Here is a 21,229-nt window from a genome sequence, read left to right as displayed (position 1 = left end):
CATCACGAAAGAGGGCTATTGGGATGTCACCATTTGAACTGGTTTATGGTGTAGGGGCTCAGGTAGCACTTCCTTTGGAACTGGAAGCTACTAAGTTACAAATTTTCATTGAAGACGCTTATTTTCAGAATTCTCTGGAAAAGCGGATTATGCATTTGATGAGAATTGATGAAGAAAGGGATAAATTAGTGGACCGGATAACAGAGCACCAGATGAGGGTGAAGAAGATATTTGACAAGTGGGCCAGGCCACATAAATTCATTATAGGCAATCAGGTATTGCTCTGGGACAGAAGAAGGGAACCCAAAGGGGGACATACAAAGTTGAAATCGCTCTAGTAATGACCATCCTTGATTCATGAGGTAAAAAAGACCAAATTCATTCAAACTTGCATAGCAGGATGGTATTTCTCTTCCCCTGTCTTATAATGGACAAGATTTGAAATTATATCAATTATGAATAGGAGGCCCCTGTTGGTCTTGTATATAAAGTTTTTGTTGATTAGTTGGGCATTGGTTTTGTTTTTTATGTGTTTTTCGGTCCTTTCTTTCTGTAAATACATTTGAGAAACCAGAGATTTTGGAGTTCATTTCTAGTTCCTTCACAGTTCTAGTCCCCAGTCAGAGCTAATGTTAGTCCCCCCTGCAATTGTCCCTTTTGAATGTTCATACTTCTGGGTTGCCTTATTGTGCCTTTATTTCTGTCGGGCCTTTTGTTCTTCTTCATACTTGAACCGTTGAACTCTTTCTAAAAAGTTCAATAGGTTCAAAGTTCAAAGCGCGTTTTAGAAAAAAATCATTAGTGGTATTTGTCTTCATGAGAGCAAGTGCACACGAGCAAAGAAGTGGAAAGCCGACAAGACCCCATGAACACCCTGGTAATTGTCACTTCACCCGATATACAGACAACTCCTCAACCTAAAGAGCCTGCAAACACATCATGAGGGTTGGAAGCTGCTGTTGGAAAGAAATGGAGTGTAGTGCCGATTACAATCCCTATGGAAGACATGGTTAGCAGATGTTTGGGAAAGGCATCAAAGCTAAATAAACTCAAGATGCAGACAATGCTTGAAGTAGATGAAGCAATAGGTCACTGGACGACCGAGATAGCCAAACCAATTCCAGGGAAAGATGTAGAAAAAGCTACTGAGGAGGATTTTACAGTTGAAAAGATAGATTTGGGAGTTTCTTTGTGTGCCATGGATATTAAGCATTTGGAATCATCCACGAAAAGGATAATTTCAAGAACATGTTAGGATGAAAAAGACAAAAGGGAATTGAACCAAGTTTTTACTCAGATGGCTGAGTATATTAATGCCATCCATAATTCAAACCCCCAACCTTTGTCACAGATACGGATATCATTTGATCCCAAATGTCCGCCCAATCAGAAGATGTTGGACCAGGTTCAAAGGAACATAATAGTTACAGAAATTTTCAATAAATGGTTGGATCTTATAATGGAACATGGATCAGATTATATCGTCAATCTAGTGAAGGTTTATAAAGATGTCAAAACTATGAGCAAGGAATCAGAGTTGAAAATGGTGGCTTGGGAGAAAGAAAGGATCAAATGGGTGGCAGTCCTTGCGCAAATGAATGATATACAAAAATATGGGGTGATGAAGTTCTTGGCTGAAAAACTAGTAGAAAATCTGGATGATAATTTATTGTATGTATCAAGGAAGAATGTGGAGTGGCGTAACTTGATCATTAAACAAGGTCACGAAGAGTCCACCAAATTGCTCAAAGGATTGACAAACTTGATCGATACAATGCAGAAGGATATCAAGTGCATTGACATCCAACTCATGAAAGATGGTGCCAAGACAATTGAGGCAGCCGTAGATATGACCAAGATGTTTCAGGAAAGAATACAATACATTCAGATGATGAAATCTTTGACCACATATGACTTCTCAAAGGTGGCTAGGATTGAATCGATGCTCATAGTAAATGATTTCTTTAACCTTTGGTTAAAGTAAAGTGTAATTTTGTTATGTAAAAATTATGAGCCTGGAGGCTACTTAAGCTGGAAAGCTTATCTTTGTGGAGGTCTGAAAAACTATGATTTTTTGAGCAGCAGCTAATATTTTGGTTTTCTTATGGATTGTTTGAAAATAGAATGGTTGATTATCAATAAAGTGCTATGATATGCAGTCTTTGAATTTGTGTGTTTGAATATTAGTAATCTTTCTTGAGAAAATTGGTATGGGCATGATATCATTTTATGATCAGTTATCTCTGTGTTTTTCTGGATTCATGGTTGCCATTACTTGTTAATAGATTCATTATGTCTTAAGTTGCACTAATCCCCCTTGTCCTCTGAGGCATGAGAGAGAATCGATTAGACATCAATACTAAAATGCATTTTTTATGCTTTGAATTCATTAGGTGAACATGTGTGTAAATCAGAGTTTGTGAACTCAATTGAATCTTTAGAATATTTTCTTTGTTTCAGTTTTGAAAGCATTCTTTTGTGTTGATGGATGAATGCTAAAGTCTTTCTACGCTTTCTGGTAAAAAGTGTCAACATTTCATTTGTGTATTAAATTCATTGCAAATCATACGAGGAGTTGCTCTCTAATGCAGAGGTTGAATTGTAATAAATTCATCCAACTGTTGGTAATTTGTTTACTTTCATAACCGGGCTGACAAGAGTTACATCTCTGTTCAGAGAGTAAGTAAATTTCTTGAAAGGGACAAATCTGTTTACAAACATGTTGTTAATTATGAACTATTTTCTACAAAAGAATTCTAACTTGGCTTTTGAATTGTGGTTTTGCAACCATCTACAGAGCTGCGTATTGCATTGAAGAGGCTTGATTTTGATGATCCACCACAAGTTTAGGATCATATAGTGTTAGTTTTGGTCATAGAATGACCAATACATGTAGATATATTCTACATTTTTATTGTATATCGATTTGGACATGGCATATGCCACATTTTTCTAATACTTGTATTGACTAGCAAACATACCTTTTTATATATATATAAATATCAATATTCGATCCAATAAATGTGTACTGAGTTCATTATTTTGTATTTGTTTTATTTTGTGGTTGTCCTTTTATAAATTTAATTGATCATTTGCATATGTAATCAACAATATGAATATAAACAACAAAAATATATGATATAAAACATTGCAATCGTGGAATATGATTTGATAAAAATTTTAAATTGTTGAATTAACCCTACAAAACTCCTTGAAATCAGTTCATTATTGTGTATTAGTTATATTTGGTGGCTACCCTTTTATAAATTTAAATGAATATGTGCATATGTAATCAACAATATGTGTTTGGTGCAAGAGCACCCTTACGCTCGCAATGGTCAAATTTTGTTTGTCATGTGCACAAACCGGCATCGCGAGTGCATTCAGGTGGGCAGGTTTACACTAGGCATGCCCCTATCGTGCATCCCAAAGTGCCAAAACGTCGAGAGTCATACCATACTGGTGCGATCTCTCAAGTGCCTTGAGTCCAAAAAATTGTCAAAATTTGACGGACTATTTCTTCAAATCCAGGACACATATGGTCAATCCGTTTGAACCTATGGGGTTGTATGAGGCTCCTCTACAATGGCCTATCTCATTTTTTGACGACTCGGAGCCATTTTCAATTTGTAGCATTTTTTTGCCTATTGCAAGAATCGTCAGTCGCATGCAATGCAAAGTTACAGGATTGGCTATAATTGATTTGGCTCATTTTGTGCACAAACTGACATCACGAGCATGTCTGGGTGGGTAGGTTTAAGCTAGGCATGCCCCTGTCATGCATCCCAAATTGTCAGAACGTCGAGAGTCATATCGTACCAGGGCGATCTCTCAAGTGCCATGAGTCCAAAAAATTGTCAAAATTTGATGGACTATTTCCTCCAATCTAGGACACATATGGTCGATCTGTTTGAACCTATGGGGTCATGTGAGGCTCCTCTACAATGGCCTATCTCAGTTTTTGATTACTCAGAGCCATTTTCAATTGGTAGCATTTTTTGCCTGCTGCAAAAACCGTCAGTCGCATGCAATGCAAAGTTGCAGGATTGGCTAGAATTGATTCATCTCATTGTGTACACAAATCGACATCACGAGAACATTCAGGTGGGTATGTTTATGCTAGGCATGCCCCTGTCATGCATCCCAAATCGCTAGAATGTCGAGATTCATACTATACCGGGGTGATCTCTCAAGTGCCATGAGTCCAAAAAATTATCAAAATTTGATGGATTGTTTCTTCCAATCCACGACACATATGGTCGATCCATTTGAACTTGTGGGGTTGCATGAGGCTCCTCTATAATTTCCTATCTCAGTTTTTGACGACTCTAAGCCATTTTCAATTGGTAGCATTTTTTCACCTACTGCAAAAATCGTCAGTTGCATGCAATGCAAAGTTGCAGGATTGGCTAGAATTGATTCGGTTCGTCATGTGCACAATCCGACGTCATGAGCGTGTTTAGGTGGGAAGGTTTACACTATGCATGCTCCTCTCATGCATCCCAAAGTGTCAGAACATTGAGAGTCATACCGTACCGGGGCGATCTCTCAAGTGCCCTTAGTCCAAAAAATTGTCAAAATTTGATGGATTGTTTCTTCCAATCCAGGACACATATGGTTGATCTGTTTGAACCTATGGGGTCGCGCGAGGCTCCTCTACAATGGCCTATTCAGTTGCATGCAATGCAAAGTTGCAGGATTGGCTAGAATTGATTTGGTTCATCGTGTGCACAATCCGACGTCACGAGCATGTTCGGGTGGGCAAGTTTACACTATGCATGCTCCTCTCGTGCATCCCAAAGCATCAGAACATTGAGAGTCATATCATACCAGGGAGATCTCTCAAGTGCCCCGAGTCCAAAAAATTATCAAAATTTGATGGACTGTTTATTCAAATCCAGGACACATATGGTTGATCCATTTGAACCTGTGGGGTCGCATGAGGCTCCTCTACAATGGCCTATCTCGGTTTTTGACGAATCAGAGCCATTTTCAATTGGTACCATTTTTTGCCTATTGTAAAAACCGTCAATTGCATGCAATGCAAAGTTGTAGGATTGGCTAGAATTGATTTGGTTCCATCATTGTTCCATCGTTCCTCGCTTGTTCTTTCCCATGGTTGATATCAGTTGTCCTAAATAGAATCATATTACATATATATGTAAACAAAAGTTCATAAACAAACAAATAACCATAAATATGCATTGTATCACTATTTTTTGGAATCAAACTATTAAACAATCATAATACTATTGACAAAACTAATAAGAACAACAATTTAATTATTTGAAATCATGCAAAAATAAAAAAATCACTTCTATGTATAAAATAGTGATAGAAGTGCAAACACAGTTCTAGTGGGGCCTTCAACGACCTCAAAAAATTCTTTTGGGGTCATTGAGGCTCTTGGGCAACTAAAAATGCATCTACGTACTGCGTACGCGCTACATTAATAAGTGCGTACAAGTTGTTAGTCCATAAAATGTTGGAAAGCCCAATGGTATTTTTTTTCCCATTTTGTACTAAGAAGTATCACGTACGCGCTCCTAAGCCTAAAAAATGTTATCGTAGGGTAACAAATAATGGGCTTGGTAACCCATACATGCTTACAAGTAATAAGTACCGCGTACGTGCTCCTACGCATAAAAAAAGTTATGGCAAGGTAGTGAACTAATAGGTTCAATACCCCGTACGCGCTATTGGTAGTAGACAAAAAGTGAATGAAAAGGGAGAGAGAGAGAGAGAGAGAGAGAGAGAGAGAGAGAGAGAGAGAGAGAGAGAGAGAGAGAGTGAGTGAGTGAGTGAGTAGGGGGAGGGAGAGAGGAGGTGGGGTAGAAGGGAAGGAGGGAGAGAGGGAGAGAAGGAGGGGGGAGGGAGGGAGAAGAAGAGAGAGAGAGAGAGAGGGAAGGAGGGAGAGGGAGAGAGAAAGGAGGGGAGGAGGGAGAGGAAGAGAGAGAGAGGGAAGGAGGGAGAGGGAGAGAGAGGGAGAGAGAGAGAGAGAGGGGGGGGGAAGGTACATAGAGGGAGAGAGGTAGAGGGAGAGAGAGAGGGAGAGAAGAGGGGGGAGGAATGGAGAGAAGAAGGGGTATGGAGGAAGGGAGAGGGAGAGTAGGGGGAGGGAGAGAGAAGGAGGGAAGGAGGGAGAGGGAGAGAGGGAGACAGAGAGGGGGGAAAGAGGGAGAGGTAGAGGGAGGGAGAGAGAGAGAGGGAAGGAGGGAGAGGGAGAGATAAAAGAGGGGAGGAGTTAGAGGAAGAAAGAGAGGGAAGGAGGGGAGGGAGAGAGAGGGGGGAGGGAAGGTAGAGAGAAGGAGAGAGGTAGAGGGAGGGAGAGAGGGAGAGAAGGGGTATGGAGGAAGGGAGAGGGAGAGTAGGGGGAGAGAGAGAGAGAGAGAGAGAGAGAGAGAGAGAGAGAGAGAGAGAGAGAGATCGAATCCAAGACACAATATGACCCCTAACAACATCTAAGGGGTCATAGGGTGTCCTAAGGGGTCATATGACACTATATTATCCCTTAGCACACCATATGACCTATAACAACACCAAATAGTGTCCTAAGGGGTCATAGAACACCATATGACCCTTTAGAACACCATATGGTGTTGTTATGGGTCATTGGTGTCCCGAGGGGTCATATGGCATCTTATGACCCCTTAGGACACCATATGGTGTTGTTATGGGTCGTATGGTGTCTTAAGGGTCATATGGTGTCCTAAGGGGTCACAAGACCCTAAGGGGTCACAAGACACCATATGACCTCTTAGGAAATAATATGACCTCTAATGAAACCTAAGGGGTAATATGGTGGGATAATAAAATTTTATGTTAAATTTAAAGTTATGAATAGAACATCATACAATAGAACATTAATAGTTTAGTTTTGATATAGCTAAGTTAGACCATTGTCAGCATAAGAGAGACTCCAAGAGAACAAACAATGAGGCTTCACTAAAAAGAAAGTGTAAGAGCTTGACCTAACACTAAGATAACTGCCTAAGTTCTAAAACATATGATGCTATTAAATTTGCAAGGTTATAGGACTGATCTCGATTGTGACTATAAAAATTACAAAAGAAGAGAAAGAGGGATGGGGTATAGAGGAAGGGAGAAGGGGAGAGAGCGAGAGAGAGAGGTATGGGGTATGGAGGAAGGGAGAAGAGGAGAGATAGAGAGAGGGAGAGGGAGAGAGGGAGAGAAGAAGGAGGGGGGAGGGAGAGGAAGAGAGATCAAATCCAAGACACAATATGACCCTTAGAACACAATATGACCCCTAACAACATCTAAGGGGTCATACGGTGTCCTAAGGGGTCATATGACACTATATTATCTCTTAGCACACCATCGAACCTATAACGACACCAAATAGTGTCCTAAGGGGTCATAGAACACCATATGACCCTTTAGAACACCATATGACCCTTTAGAACACCATATGGTGTTGTTATGGGTCATTGGTGTCCCGTGGGGTCATATGGCATCCTATGACCCCTTAGGACACCATATGGTGTTGTTATGGGTCATATGGTGTCTTAAGGGGTCATATGGTGTCCTAAGGGGTCACAGGACACCATATGACCTCTTAGGAAACAATACGACCTCTAATGGCCCCTTAAGGGGTCATATGGTGGGCGAATAAAATGATATATTAAATTTAAAGTTATGAATAGAACATCATACAATAGAACATCAGTAGTTTAGTTTTGATATAGCTAAGTTAAACCATTGTCAGCATAAGAGAGACTCCAAGCGAGCAAACAATGAGGCTTTGCTAAAAAGCAAGTGTAAGAGCTTGACCTAACCCTAAGAGTACAATGATATATTTATTTATTTAATTAATTCATTTATCCTCTTCTAGCCTTATTTCTCATTTAAATAAATACTTTTATTTATTTAAATTATCCTTTTCCTAAATTAAATAAATATCTTATTTATTTAATTGATCCCACTTCTTCTATTAATTAAATAAATCTTTATTTATTTAATTAATTCATTAACCTTTTCTACCCATGACACATGTCATTCATCTCTTAATTCATACACTACCTACCCCTTTCATTATTTTATTATTTTCTTTACCTACCCTCTAATCATAGCCGACCCCCTTTTACACCTCTCAATCTTATCCCTCCATTTCATATTGTGTCTTCTATATAGGGAGATGCTTCCTTTATTATCAAACCCTAATGACCTAACTACTTGATCAATTGACTACTTGGCATATGCGATCCTACTTGCAACCACATTTCATTCTTTGTTGAGCTCTTGTGCACATAAAATCTGAGAGCAAATACATCAAACAAGATCAATGGAGATAGGAAGAATGGAGATCCAAACCCTATTGGACATGTGATGGTATAATCTTTGTGATTTCATTTGATTTGCATTGTCTTGGGTAATCTTCATATGTTATGGTGGATCTTTGTTGTTGTTAGGTTAGGGTTTTGTGGTTGAATTCATTTAGCCTTTCAATATCATTATTATTGTTATCCATTTTCACCATAAAAATTTTGGCATGCCTCGTGGGACATGGATTTTTGTTAGATCTATGTTTTTTTTGCAGATTTTTCTAACCCTATATTGTTGTTTTGTAAAACAATTTGGAGAATAATCTTGTGCAGCTAGGGTTTTAGACACAAAATCAAGATCTTGGCGAGATTCGATCATATCTCACAAACAGATAGGAAATTTTGCACCAAATTATTTTTGCAGGTTGAAGAACGTATCAAGAGCTCTCAATCCAAATTCAGAATTTTTGGAGTACATTTTCATTTTCTATGAATTTTTTATGATTTTTCATAAAAAAATAATTTTGAGAGCAAAAGAGAGAATTTTTTGGATTTTCTTACAATTTTGGTAATCTCTCATAATTATACATAGGATCTGTTCTTTGTGATTTTAATTTTTATGCAAAATATTTCCCTAAAAATTGGATCTTAAAAAATTAGGGTTTTTCCTTATTTTGATCAGATCTCACAAACAGCTTTGAATTTTGACATCAAATTTTTTGTGCAAGTCAAACAAAGTATCAGAAGGGTTCAGTAAAAATTTTAGATTTTTTGGATTACATTTTCAATATATATGATTTTTTTATGATTTTTCATCAAAAATTAATTTTGAGAGAACATTAGTGAATTTTTTGGATTTTCTTACATTTTTGGAAACCTCTCAGAATTATACACAGGATCTGTTCTTTGTGATTTTAAATTTGATGCAAAATAATTCCTCAAAAATCAGATCTTTGAAAATTAGGGTTTTGCATTATTTTACTCATATCTCACAAACTGCTTGGATTTGTAGCAAATTTTTTTTATGCAGGTTTGGAAGATGATCGGGACTCTCCAGTAAAAATTTCAGATTTTTTGGATCGATTTTGCATTTTATATGAATTTTTTATGATTTTTCATAAAACATTAATTTTTGGAGCAAATTAGCAAATTTTTTGGATTTTCTTACATTTCTGGAAATCTCTTGAAATTTTACAGGTGGTATTTTTTTATGATGAATCAGATCTTTAAATTGGTCAACAAAATGCATTGTTGAAGGCCCCTATTTCACAAAGTCTTTTGGATCTAAAATTTACCTAACTTGTGTGCTTGCAGGAAGGGGTGATTATTTCAAACAATCCAAACTACTAATAAATCTTTGTTGCAGGTCCTTGGCAAGGGTTTTTGGATTTTTATTGTGTGCCTTGTTTTCATAGACTAGCAAACACTTCAATTGGTGCACTAAAATTGAATCATTGTCTTTTGTGTCTTGAGCAATAGGCTCTTTTTGTTTAATCTTTAGAGGGCCTCTCTTCTCGTGTGGTCATTAGGACTACTAGTGAGAAGAGAACGACCCAAGTGGTAGTGAAGAAAACCCACCTCTTCCAAACCACTATAAACAACTGTATTCATGGTGAAAACTATGGATAACGTGTGTTGATTAGTTCATACCGACACTATGTCTCCCCATAAACCCGTTTGATCAAATTTATTTGATCAGTTGTAGGGCGTAACCCCTACCGGCTGGGAGCCTTCTGTATTTATAGAGCTAAAAGTGCCACATGTATGGCCACACGAGCGGATGCCCTTACTAGCACCTTTTTGTTTTAGAAGCCAAAATCCTTCTAGTTGTTGAGGCAGGAGGTCAGACCTCTGGTAGCGGCCCACACACATACGGTTCTTAGTAGAGATACAAAGTTCACCACAGGGAGTTTTCGTGGGGACTGATGCTTGGCTGACCCAAGAAGTGAGTGCCGAGAGTGGAGCCAGTGAGGTCAAGCATCTAAGTATCCGCTCTGAATAGCATAGCCTCGGGGGTAAAACCTCATGTGGGATCAACAACTATTGTCTTAGCTAGCCATAAGAATTGTGCTTGACTTATTTTAAACATTCAAAACATTCAAGATGAAACAACAAAACATTGTGTCTTTTGTGTCTTCAAGTGTATGCAAAACATTTTTTACATCAAACAACACACTTTTCTTGGAGTCATTTTGAGTCTAAACACTTGCAGACATTGAGTCCTCATCAACATTGTGTCCTCTTGTCACGAAAAATAGTTAAACATTCAAATTTGGTCACAAACAACAACTTCACAAATTGGAAAAATTTTACAGTCCAGCAAGCAAGAGCAATCAGTTTCAGAATTCTTGAGCTTCCTAGGTTGTTTCTCTGGGTTTTCATCTAGCATTCAACTTGTCTTTGGGTCTCACAAAGTCCATCATTTCTTGTCCTCACTATACTTTGTCAACACACTACATACAACAACATTTTTCTAAGTGGTCCCTCATCAAGGTCTATCACCTTTGGGTCTCATTTGGTCTTACTTAGAGTCAAGGTCAACTTACCTCATCAAGAGAAACTATCCTCTCTTTGGAAGTCACACCTACTCTACTACATACATACTTGGTCTTACACTTTGGACATTGCAAGTACACCTCAGATTCATTTACATTCCATCCAACTCTTGGTCTTCCATACTCTTTCCATTTTCATCTAGTTTCATATATCTTGGTCAAGACCTAGTTCATGGTTGAAACCCGCTCACAAAAATCTAGGAGAGAAACTAAAGAGGCTCAAGAGTCTGCAAACATGAGTTCTTATGAGTATGACAATGATATCTTTTTCAATTCTGATCATACTACATTACCTGACATGGATGCCTATAGAAACATTCCAAATGTTGAGAACATGGACACTAAAAACAACAATGATACACACAATGATGATATGGACAACTTTTCAGTACATTCAGCAGATGTGGAAGAATCCATTATGGATCCTCATTTCAATCGATTGGTTGAGGAAATAATGAGGAGGGATAGACAATACTTCTTACAAATGATGGCACAAAGTGGAGCCAAGATACCTCATGATTTTGACATGTCTCAAATAATGGAAAATCGACCTTTGCAACAACCTCACTCCAACATGGATCAAAGGAGGCCTAATAGTGGAGGCAATAGAAGACCACGTCTTGTGCCTAAATCACCATCATCTTTGTTTCAAAAACCAGAGGTCCCACATACACATGGTCAAGCATATGATACTCACCTTCGCAAACCATTATGGAAGTCTTATGCAGAGAAATATGTTCAATCATATATCAATGCTAAGGATCAACCACCAAAGAAATTGGATATTCAAAGGCATGCTCAAAATTTGGACACAAGGAAACCCCGTGTCAAATTTGGGGGCAACACATTAGAACATGACATGCCTGTAGAGTATGGTATACATGGACAAAATAGATATTCCAATCCTCAACATGACTCTATACCAAGTGGTCCATATACGCATCATCATTATAGACCTCCTCCATATGAACATGTGTATGATCAATATCATCCATATATGCAACATGCTCCTCCTCCAATTGGTGCCTCAAGCATAGGGTATGGTCCAAGAAGTCGATCTCCACCTAAGAGCAATTTGGAGCAACAAGTTAGGGACTTACAAAAGAAAATGGAGGACATAAATACACCGAAGCCAACATACACAATGAGAGACATATGTCCTTATCCATTTGACAAGAGCATTCCAATGCCTCCTTTTCCTACACACTTTGTGACGCCTAAATTTGATAAGTATAGAGGAAAAGGGGATCCTAAGGCACACATAAGACAGTTTTTCCCAACTTGCATTGAGGTAGCAGTAGAAGAGACATATTTGATGAGATTATTCCCACAGAGCCTAGGCGATCAAGCTATGGAATGGTTCTCCCAACTTCCACCTAGAATTAAGTCATGGGGTGACTTAGCAGAGGCATTTATTCAAGATTTCTCCTACAATATAGAGACAGACATATCAGTCACTACTTTGTGCAACACCAAGCAAAAAGAGGGAGAGTCTTTTGCATCATTTTTACAAAGATGGAGGAATCTAGCCAGCAGATGCTCTTGTGAAATTCCACAAAAACAAATGGTAGAAATGTTCACCCAAAATGTTAACAAAGACATTGGCTATGATCTAAGGAAAGCTTGTTTGTCCACCTTTAAGGACGTCATTGAAAAAGGCTTAGTGATAGAAAAGGTCCTAATTGAACAAGGAGTCATTAAGATATTCAAGGAAAACAAAGATGATTTTAAGGGAAAAGACAAGCCAAGATTTTGGAATAAAAACAAGAACACAGTCAATGATGGTGTTGTTGATGCCAACACAGTGCGGCCTAAATTCATTTTTTCCAGATCAAGTTCTACAAACAATCAAGTGAATACTCAAACAACTTCTAAATCACGAAGGAAGTACACTCCATTGGGAGAACCACTTGAGTCAGTTTTCAAGAAGCTTGTGGCCAACAAGGTAATCATAGTTCCAGATTTTCCTCCATATGAACCAAAGGTTAAACCAGATTGGTGGAATGATGATGAATATTGTGAATTTCATAAGAGCATGGGTCATAAGACAGAAAATTGTCATCAACTAAAGAACATAATACAAGATCTCATTGATAGAGGTGACATTGAGATTGAGGGACACTCATCCAATCAAGAACATGAGATGTTTAAGGAACCATTCCCAAAACATGACAAGGGAAAAGCTAAAGCCATAGATGATCAAACCAACTATACCAGAGCATCCTACAACTATGATTCAACTATCAATCACATTTCGATGGACAATTACGTCTCTACCATTATCATCAAGGACAAAAACTCTGAGAATTCTACCCGGAGACCCAAGATTGTCCTAAAAGGTGTTGGATCTTCTTCCGAACCTACCTTTGAAGGTCATGTTACAACCTGTCGAGGTAAATTCACTTTGCAAGGTGCTCCAACCAAAAACACCGCTTCCTCATCAACCAAACCTGAGTATGACCTTGTAGAACAATTAGGGAAAACACCTACGCTCATCTCCATTCTTGAGCTCCTACGCATATTCCTCGCACATAAGGCCATTCTTGACAAAATCTTGAGAGACACTGCTGTTCCTACTGATCTGAATGTGGACCAGTTTCAAGCCATGGTGGGATACCTTTCTGTTCCACATTCCCTTACATTCACAGAAGCCGACGACACCTCCGTAAGTCAGCCACATAATGCACCACTACACATTGAAGCCTTCCTACACAAACATCGAATAAAACGAGTCCTGATAGATGGAGGAGCAGATCTAAACATTTGTACATTGAGCACAATTAAACAATTGGGATATTCTGATAAAGCTGTGAATTCTACAAATCAAATCACAATCAAGGCATATGATGATGAAGAGCGTTTGTCCAAGGGCACAGTCACCTTACCTCTTAGAGTTGGGCCAGTTATGAAGGATGTGGTTTGTCAAGTCCTAGATCTAGATCTCACTTATAACATATTGCTAGGACGTCCTTGGATTAATGAAATGAGGGCAGTCCCATCTACATATCACCAATGCATTAAGTTTCCTCACAATGGAGTGGAGGTAACAGTTAACGGTGATCCTAATCCATTCATATACTGCAATAACCTGAGATCAAAAACTAAGACCATCATTCCTAGTAATCGCGAAGTTGTTCCTTCTTCGGCATACATTGACCCTGAGTCATTAAAACCTTTGACATCAAAACAAGGTGAGCTTAAAGGCAAATTTTAGGACAAGGGCATGGGGGAATACACTTTAAATCAGACCATGTACTTACGACAAGTCATGAGTTCACCAAAAGAATATGGAAGACCACATCCTAACAAGCAAGTATCCATCATGGTACTTAAATGGGAGCCTACTACCTGTCAAAGATGGGGTGAACTGGAAGAGGAAGACTTATACAAAATGCTTTACAAAGACATTGAAGATGATACACAAGATCACATCAGTCTACCATGTGAGAAATATGGCAAAGGTTTCAAGATCCTACAAAAATTCGGGTATGATGGGAAAAGCCCTCTTGGGTTACGAAAGGAAGGCATCATTGAACCTTTACAACCTGAATTGACTTTCAAAAAGGAACGCTTGAAAGGACTTGGTTTCTTGACTTCCAAGATCCACACTCAAAAGACAAAAGAAGCCTTACAAATCAAAGTTGCCAAAATTCAACAAGAGGGTCGCTATTCCACAGACTCCAACGAATGGGAATGGGGTTCAGACAAATCCTCCAATGACTACGAGCTCACCGAGATATTCAGAGAGCCAGATGAACCCACAGAAGAAGAGGAATTTTATAAAAAGTTCAAAGTTGGTCAAGAAACAACCCATGAGGATTCCACATAGTCCTTGTCTCAAGGTTCTAGTTTGAAATCACATAGGATGAGAACACATGTCCCAAAATGCGCTACTAGTGATGATAATTTGGATTCACTCGCGATCGAGACTGATGAGGAGAGTGCCATCGATGACCTCGATAATTACCTAGACATACCTGAATATAACTGCATCTTCACTCTTAGCCTCGCTAACTTCGAAGAAATTAAAGGCCTTCCCCTTGTTCACCACCAACTCATTGACTGGGATCATGAAGGACCTGCACAGTTTGACACATTCCAAAATGATGAAGCTTTTATTGACTATCTTGGCATATGAGATGATCTTCCTCCTGGGGACCATAAAGCAGGATACACTCTAGAACTCAATAGCGTGGCATATTTTGGTGAGGGTGTCGGACCTTCTAGTTGCAAAAATGTGAAAATAAGAACAAACCAAGGGTCTTATGGCGAAAACCACACTGTGGCGCTGTCTGACCCCAAAAAAGTAAAAAGAAAGGACGTATTTGAGGGTGAAAACCTCTCTGAGGCACCCGAAGATGGAAGGCTTGACATTCTCCCAGCATCATATGAGGAAAAGTCATCCATGTTGGTAGAGGAGACTATCAAAACAAACATTGGTACAGAAGAGGTTCCACACAACATATTCCTGGCTCAATCTTTGATGGAGTTAGAAAGGTCAAAATTCATAAGTTTCTTCAAAGAACGACAAATCAATTTTGCATGGTCATACGCTGATATGCCTAGATTAGATCCGAATTTGGTAATGCATCATTTGATAGTTAAACCGGGAGCAAAACCAGTGAAACAGAAATTAAGAAAGATGCATCCACAAGTGGCATTACTAGTCAAAGCAGAACTTGAGAAATTATTGGATGTCGGATTCATACACCCAATTGATTATCCTGAATGGATCTCCAACTTAGTGCCTGTCAGTAAACCAAATCACAACATTATAGATTTCAGAGACATCAACAAAGCTTTTCCAAAGGATGACTTCCCATTACCAAATATTGACTTGATTGTTGATCTCACCGTAGGTCATGAAATGTTATCGTTGATGGATGGATTCTCTAGTTATAATAAAATAAGGATCGCGCTCGAGGATCAACACAAAACATCATTCACTTGTCCTTGGGGAACTTTCTGCTAGAATGTCATGCCCTTCGGGCTAAAAAATGTAGGTGCTACATATCAAAGAGCCATGACTACTATCTTTCATGATCTCATGCACGTAACTGTGGAAGATTATGTTGACGACCTCTTGGGCAAATCAATAGACATAAATACACATTTGGACATACTTTCAGTCGTCTTTGATTGGTTGGAAAAATACAAAGTAAGATTAAACCCCAAGAAATGTGTTTTTGGAGTAACCTCCGGGAAGCTCCTAGGATTCATTGTATCCAAAAGAGGAATCGAAGCTGATCTAACAAAAGTCAAGGCCATCTTGGAGATGCAACCACCAAGAAATATCAGTCAACTTTGGTCTTTACAAGGCAGACTCCAGTCCATATGAAGATTCATAGCGCAACTTGCAGATAAGTGTAATCCTTTTTAGCACTTGCTACATAAAAACATCAAATTCAAATGGGATGATAACTATCAACAGGCTTTCTAGACACTCAAAGATTATCTTTTGAATCCACCAGTTTTGATGCCACCAGTTCCAGATCAGCCTCTAATGCTATACATATCAGCTACTCCAACAGCACTGGGGGCACTCTTAGCACAACAAATTGCTGAGGGCAAAAAAAAAACAGTGTACTATATCAATCGCACATTGGTGGGATATGAGCTAAACTACACACCAATTGAGCGTGCATGTCTTGCCGTGGTCTTTGCTTCGCAGAAATTACGACATTACATGCTCACTCATAATACTAAGCTGGTTGCAAGAATCGATCCATAGAAATACCTTCTCAATAAAGAAACACTTACTGGGTGACTGGCCAAATGGGTAATGATCCTAAGTGAATTCGACATCGAGTATGTGGACAGAAAAGCAATAAAAGGACAAGCCATCACAGATTAATTAGCAGATGCCCCCATGATAGATGATGTTCCTCTAAGTTCAGAATTTCTAGATGAATCCATTTTAACAATGTCACATGCAAAGCCATGGCAACTGTACTTTGACGACTCATACACATAGCATGGGGCAGGAGCTGGCATCCTCTTTATAACTCCTCAAGGGGATTCTATACCAAATTCATACCGCTTATCATTTCCTTGCACTAACAATATAGCAGAATATGAGGCATTAACAACTAGATTACGGATTGCAGTTCAGTGGAAGATCCAGGAACTTCATGTTTTTGGGGATTCTCAACTTGTAATTCATCAAGCAACTAATGATTACCAAACAAAAGATGGAAAAATTAATGCCTTACAAACAAATGGTGGATGACCTGAAACAACACTTCACAAAGATAGACTTTGAGCAGATACCAAGAGAGCAGAATCGCGTCACAGATGCCATGGCTACAATTGCTTCACTGATCAATCTATCTCCAAATGAGACCCGCTACGAGTTCTTGGTGGATAACCTTTTGGTTCCTTCATATGAGATCATTCCTATGGAGATGATATGTGTTGTCGGTCCCGAGTCACAATTATATGGTTCCATTTTCACATACCTTCGTGACAATACCCTACCTCCTAATCTATCAAATAACCAACATCGCACTTTCATTCACCAATCCTCTTGATATGTCATTTTAGCTGATATCCTATACCAGCAAGGTCTAGATGGCACTCTTCTTAGATGTTTAGAAAGTGACGAAGCTCAGATTGCACTACATGAAGTACATGAAGGGATATGTGGTCCACATGCTAGTGGTCCTACCTTGGCCAAGAAACTCATCAGGACTGGATATTACTGGCCCAATATGGAAAAGGACTCATATCAGTTTGTCAAGAAATGTAAGCAATGTCAAATTCATGGAGACCTCATACATGTGTCGGCGCAAGAACTTCAACCAATTGTGTCTCCTTGACCCTTTTGTCAGTGGGGACTCGATCTCATAGGAAAGATTCACCCTCCTTCTTCCAATGGTCATAAATTCATTATCACTGCCACATAATATTTCACAAAATGGATTGAAGTCGTGCCTCTCACACAAGTTACTAGAAAATAGATTGCTACGTTCATCCTCAATTATATCATTTGTCGATACGGTATTCCTGTTTCCATTATCACTAATAACGGGCGTCCCTTCAAAAATCAGGATGTTCGTGAGCTTTGTGACCACTTCCATATTTCCCATCATTTCTCTATGCCATATTACCCCCAAGGTAATAGTCAAGCTGAGGCGTCTAATAAGACAATCCTTAAAATCCTCAAAAAGACAGTCGACGACGCTAGTCATAATTGGCATATCCAACTTAATCCTGCACTTTGGGCATACCGCACAAGTATTCGCACACCCATAAGAGCTACACCCTATTCACTTGTCTACGACACTGAAGCCATCTTTTCTATTGAGGTCGAGCTACCCTCTTTACGAGTCTCTTTGCAAAACATTATCAGTGATGAAGACTATAGGGTCTCTCGCTTACAAGAGCTTGAACTACTGGATGAACGAAGACAAACTGCTTTTAATCATCTCAAGGCTTACCAACAATGAATGAGTCGCAACTACAATCACAAGGTCAAGCCTCACACATTTGAGGTAGGTGATTTGGTTCTTAGAGAAAATCCTAAAAATCAGCAAGACAAAGAGAAGAAGGGCAAGTTCGAACCAAACTGGCTTGGTCCTTATATCATCACAACAGCATATGGATCTGGGGCATATCAGCTCTCAACTACAAAAGGTGAACCTTTGGAGGATCCTATCAACAGCATGCACCTTCGCAAGTTTTACACATAGCTCTTCAGAGTATCCTAATTCAAAAAATACAAAAAAATCAAAAATTTCAAAAATACAAAAAAATAAAAAAAATAAAAAAAATACAAAAAAAATACAAAAATTCAAAAATACAAAAAAAAATTATAAAACAAAAAAATCGTTACTTGGTGAAAACCTGACAAACAGGCGCCTTGTGACACAAGAAAAAAAAAAAACATTGAAAAATCGAAAAAAGTAAAGAGAAATAATTTCATCCAACGATGAAAACCACTTCGGTGGCACCCTAGGCAAGTACCATGGTGAAAACTGGGTTACCAGCGCCACCTGTAGAGACATTGCTCCTCCCTCCTTCAGGATTCACTTTCATCATTTCACTTTGCACACACTCATAGCTTATTCATCCATAATAAACTTACCCATTCCCATCATGGCTTGTTATTGATCTACCCAAGATTGGTTAGCCATTCATAATAAACCTCCCTTTTCACCTCCCTTTCCATCCATAATAAATTAGATCCTATCCATGGCTAAGGAAAATCCTACGTCTAGTGATGGGTGTGGAACTGAGAACATCACATGTTTCAAGGAGTATAGTTTCTTCCAGCTTCCTTCAGTTTATCTGCGCCCAATCCGCAATAAAGCAACATTTGCATCACAAATCCGCAATAAAGTTTCATCTTCTCCGCAATAAAGTATCAGTTTCATGGATTCAGTCAGTTTCAGATGAGACACAGCAGCAACAATGGGCTTCAACAAATCAAATCTTTCAACAGACTCAGACATCATTATGGTTCCATGCTATCTATCCTTTTTGTGAAAGTAAACATTGTGACCACAATCAAATAAGACTTATACAAGTGACAAGAGACACTAAATTTGAGGACTACAGTGGATGTTGGTGTCGAGTCCTGGTTTTCTTTTGATTTTATCTTTTGGTGACATATCTTTTATCTTTTCTAGGATGTCTTTGACTAGAGATTTTATCTCCAGGATGTCTTTGACTAGAAAGGCAAGGATGGGGTATCGTCACCTATTTTCTTTGCTGTCTATGGATTGTCTCTTAGTAATGCTATGACTTGTTCAAGGATATGAGGACACTGAGAGTCAAGTATGAACTGGGGCATTCCTTGTTTGTGACTGTCTTATCTCCATGCAAACAGGTACAATGACTTTCTGGGTCAGACATATGCCTTGATTGTCATAACCTACTTGCCATAATAAAGCTCAATGATGATAACACACAAGAAGCTCTTTCACTTTCATATCTTCTGTCTTCCATCCCCCTTTCTTGATCGACTTCCATCGTCTTCTCGAATCCGCATAGCCTGCTATCACATGACTGAGTATAATGACATGCCAAAAACATTTGCATTTCATGTAGTTGCACCTGCATTACCACATATAAGCATTTCATACATACATATAAATATCACAATTGCATCACATCCTGCACACAACACCTGTTAGCACATTTTACATTCTCATCATGTAAATAGTCATTTGCATTATCATATTCATCTGCATTCCATACATTCACAATTGCATTTGCATAACATATAAAACATAAAAGAAAAAATATATTGCATTTCATCATATACATATTTGCATCTTTATCATAAGCATCACATAAGAACATCTCATCACATAGGTACACATGCATATAGCTGCTGCAAAGATGAATCATCTCATATATATATATAAAGTGTCATGATACAATGATGTCAAAATACATATGGCTACAATCACCCGAAGGTGTCTACATCATCATACAAAAATGATACAATACTGATACATAGGGAGCCCTCTACGGCTATGATGAACTCCCTCCCTCAGAGCCGCCCAGCCTCGACGGAATCTGAGCCCCCGAAGGACTTGCTCCAGGATCATCCCTCCTGTCCCCTCTATCTGGTGGTGGTGGAGGACCCATACCCCACCACTAGATGCTTGTCTCCTCCGGCTCCCTCCTGTAGCTGTCACTATCCGCGATGGTCTATGGAAGCTCCTCGCCCACTAATCAGCTAGCACCACACCATAATAGAGATCTCGCCAGTAACCGATCTCCTCCCTTGCCTGTAGGACATAGGCATATCCAGCCCCTGTGTCCTCTACCACCTGCCTCCCAATCCTCAGTGCTGTCTCAGCCTCTGTGTAGCGCTGAATGGCCTGATCCTGCTCCCGCTTAGTATCTTTGAGCCGCCTCTTGAGCCTCTCCCTCTCCCTCTCTAGGTCCTGGATCTCATCTGCCTATCCCTGACAGATCTCCCTCAACTCCGTCAGCTCATCCTCCTTTGGCTCAGCCCCCTATAGCTCTGCCTGTGGCTCCCCCAGTACAGGTGCCTGCCCCTATGCCTATGCCTATACTGGCGCCTGTACTGGTGCCTGTCCCTGTACTTGCACCTGTCTGGGACCTTGTGCTACTGGCACCTATAGCGGTAATCCACCGTGACCCCTCACTACCCGAGCCTACCTGTCCTCTCCACCCTCCCTCCGCGGTGCCACCCTCCTCTCTCCAACTACCCCCCTCCTCCTCTGTCGGCTTCTACCCCCATCATCTCCATCTTCATCACAATCCCCACCACCATCTCCATCTAGTAGCTCTCTTGGATCCGTTAAGTGTGGGAATGGATGCTCGGCCCAGTATACTATGTGCTCAGCATCCATGCCGGCATCCTCAATCTTTGGCCACATGTCCCAAGGTAGGGGCATCATCTCTACTAGTTGT

The sequence above is a fragment of the Cryptomeria japonica genome, chromosome 7, assembly GCF_030272615.1.
Source record: "Cryptomeria japonica chromosome 7, Sugi_1.0, whole genome shotgun sequence".
In the NCBI taxonomy this organism is placed as follows: domain Eukaryota; kingdom Viridiplantae; phylum Streptophyta; class Pinopsida; order Cupressales; family Cupressaceae; genus Cryptomeria; species Cryptomeria japonica.
Note: the sequence above shows the minus strand (reverse complement) of the source record.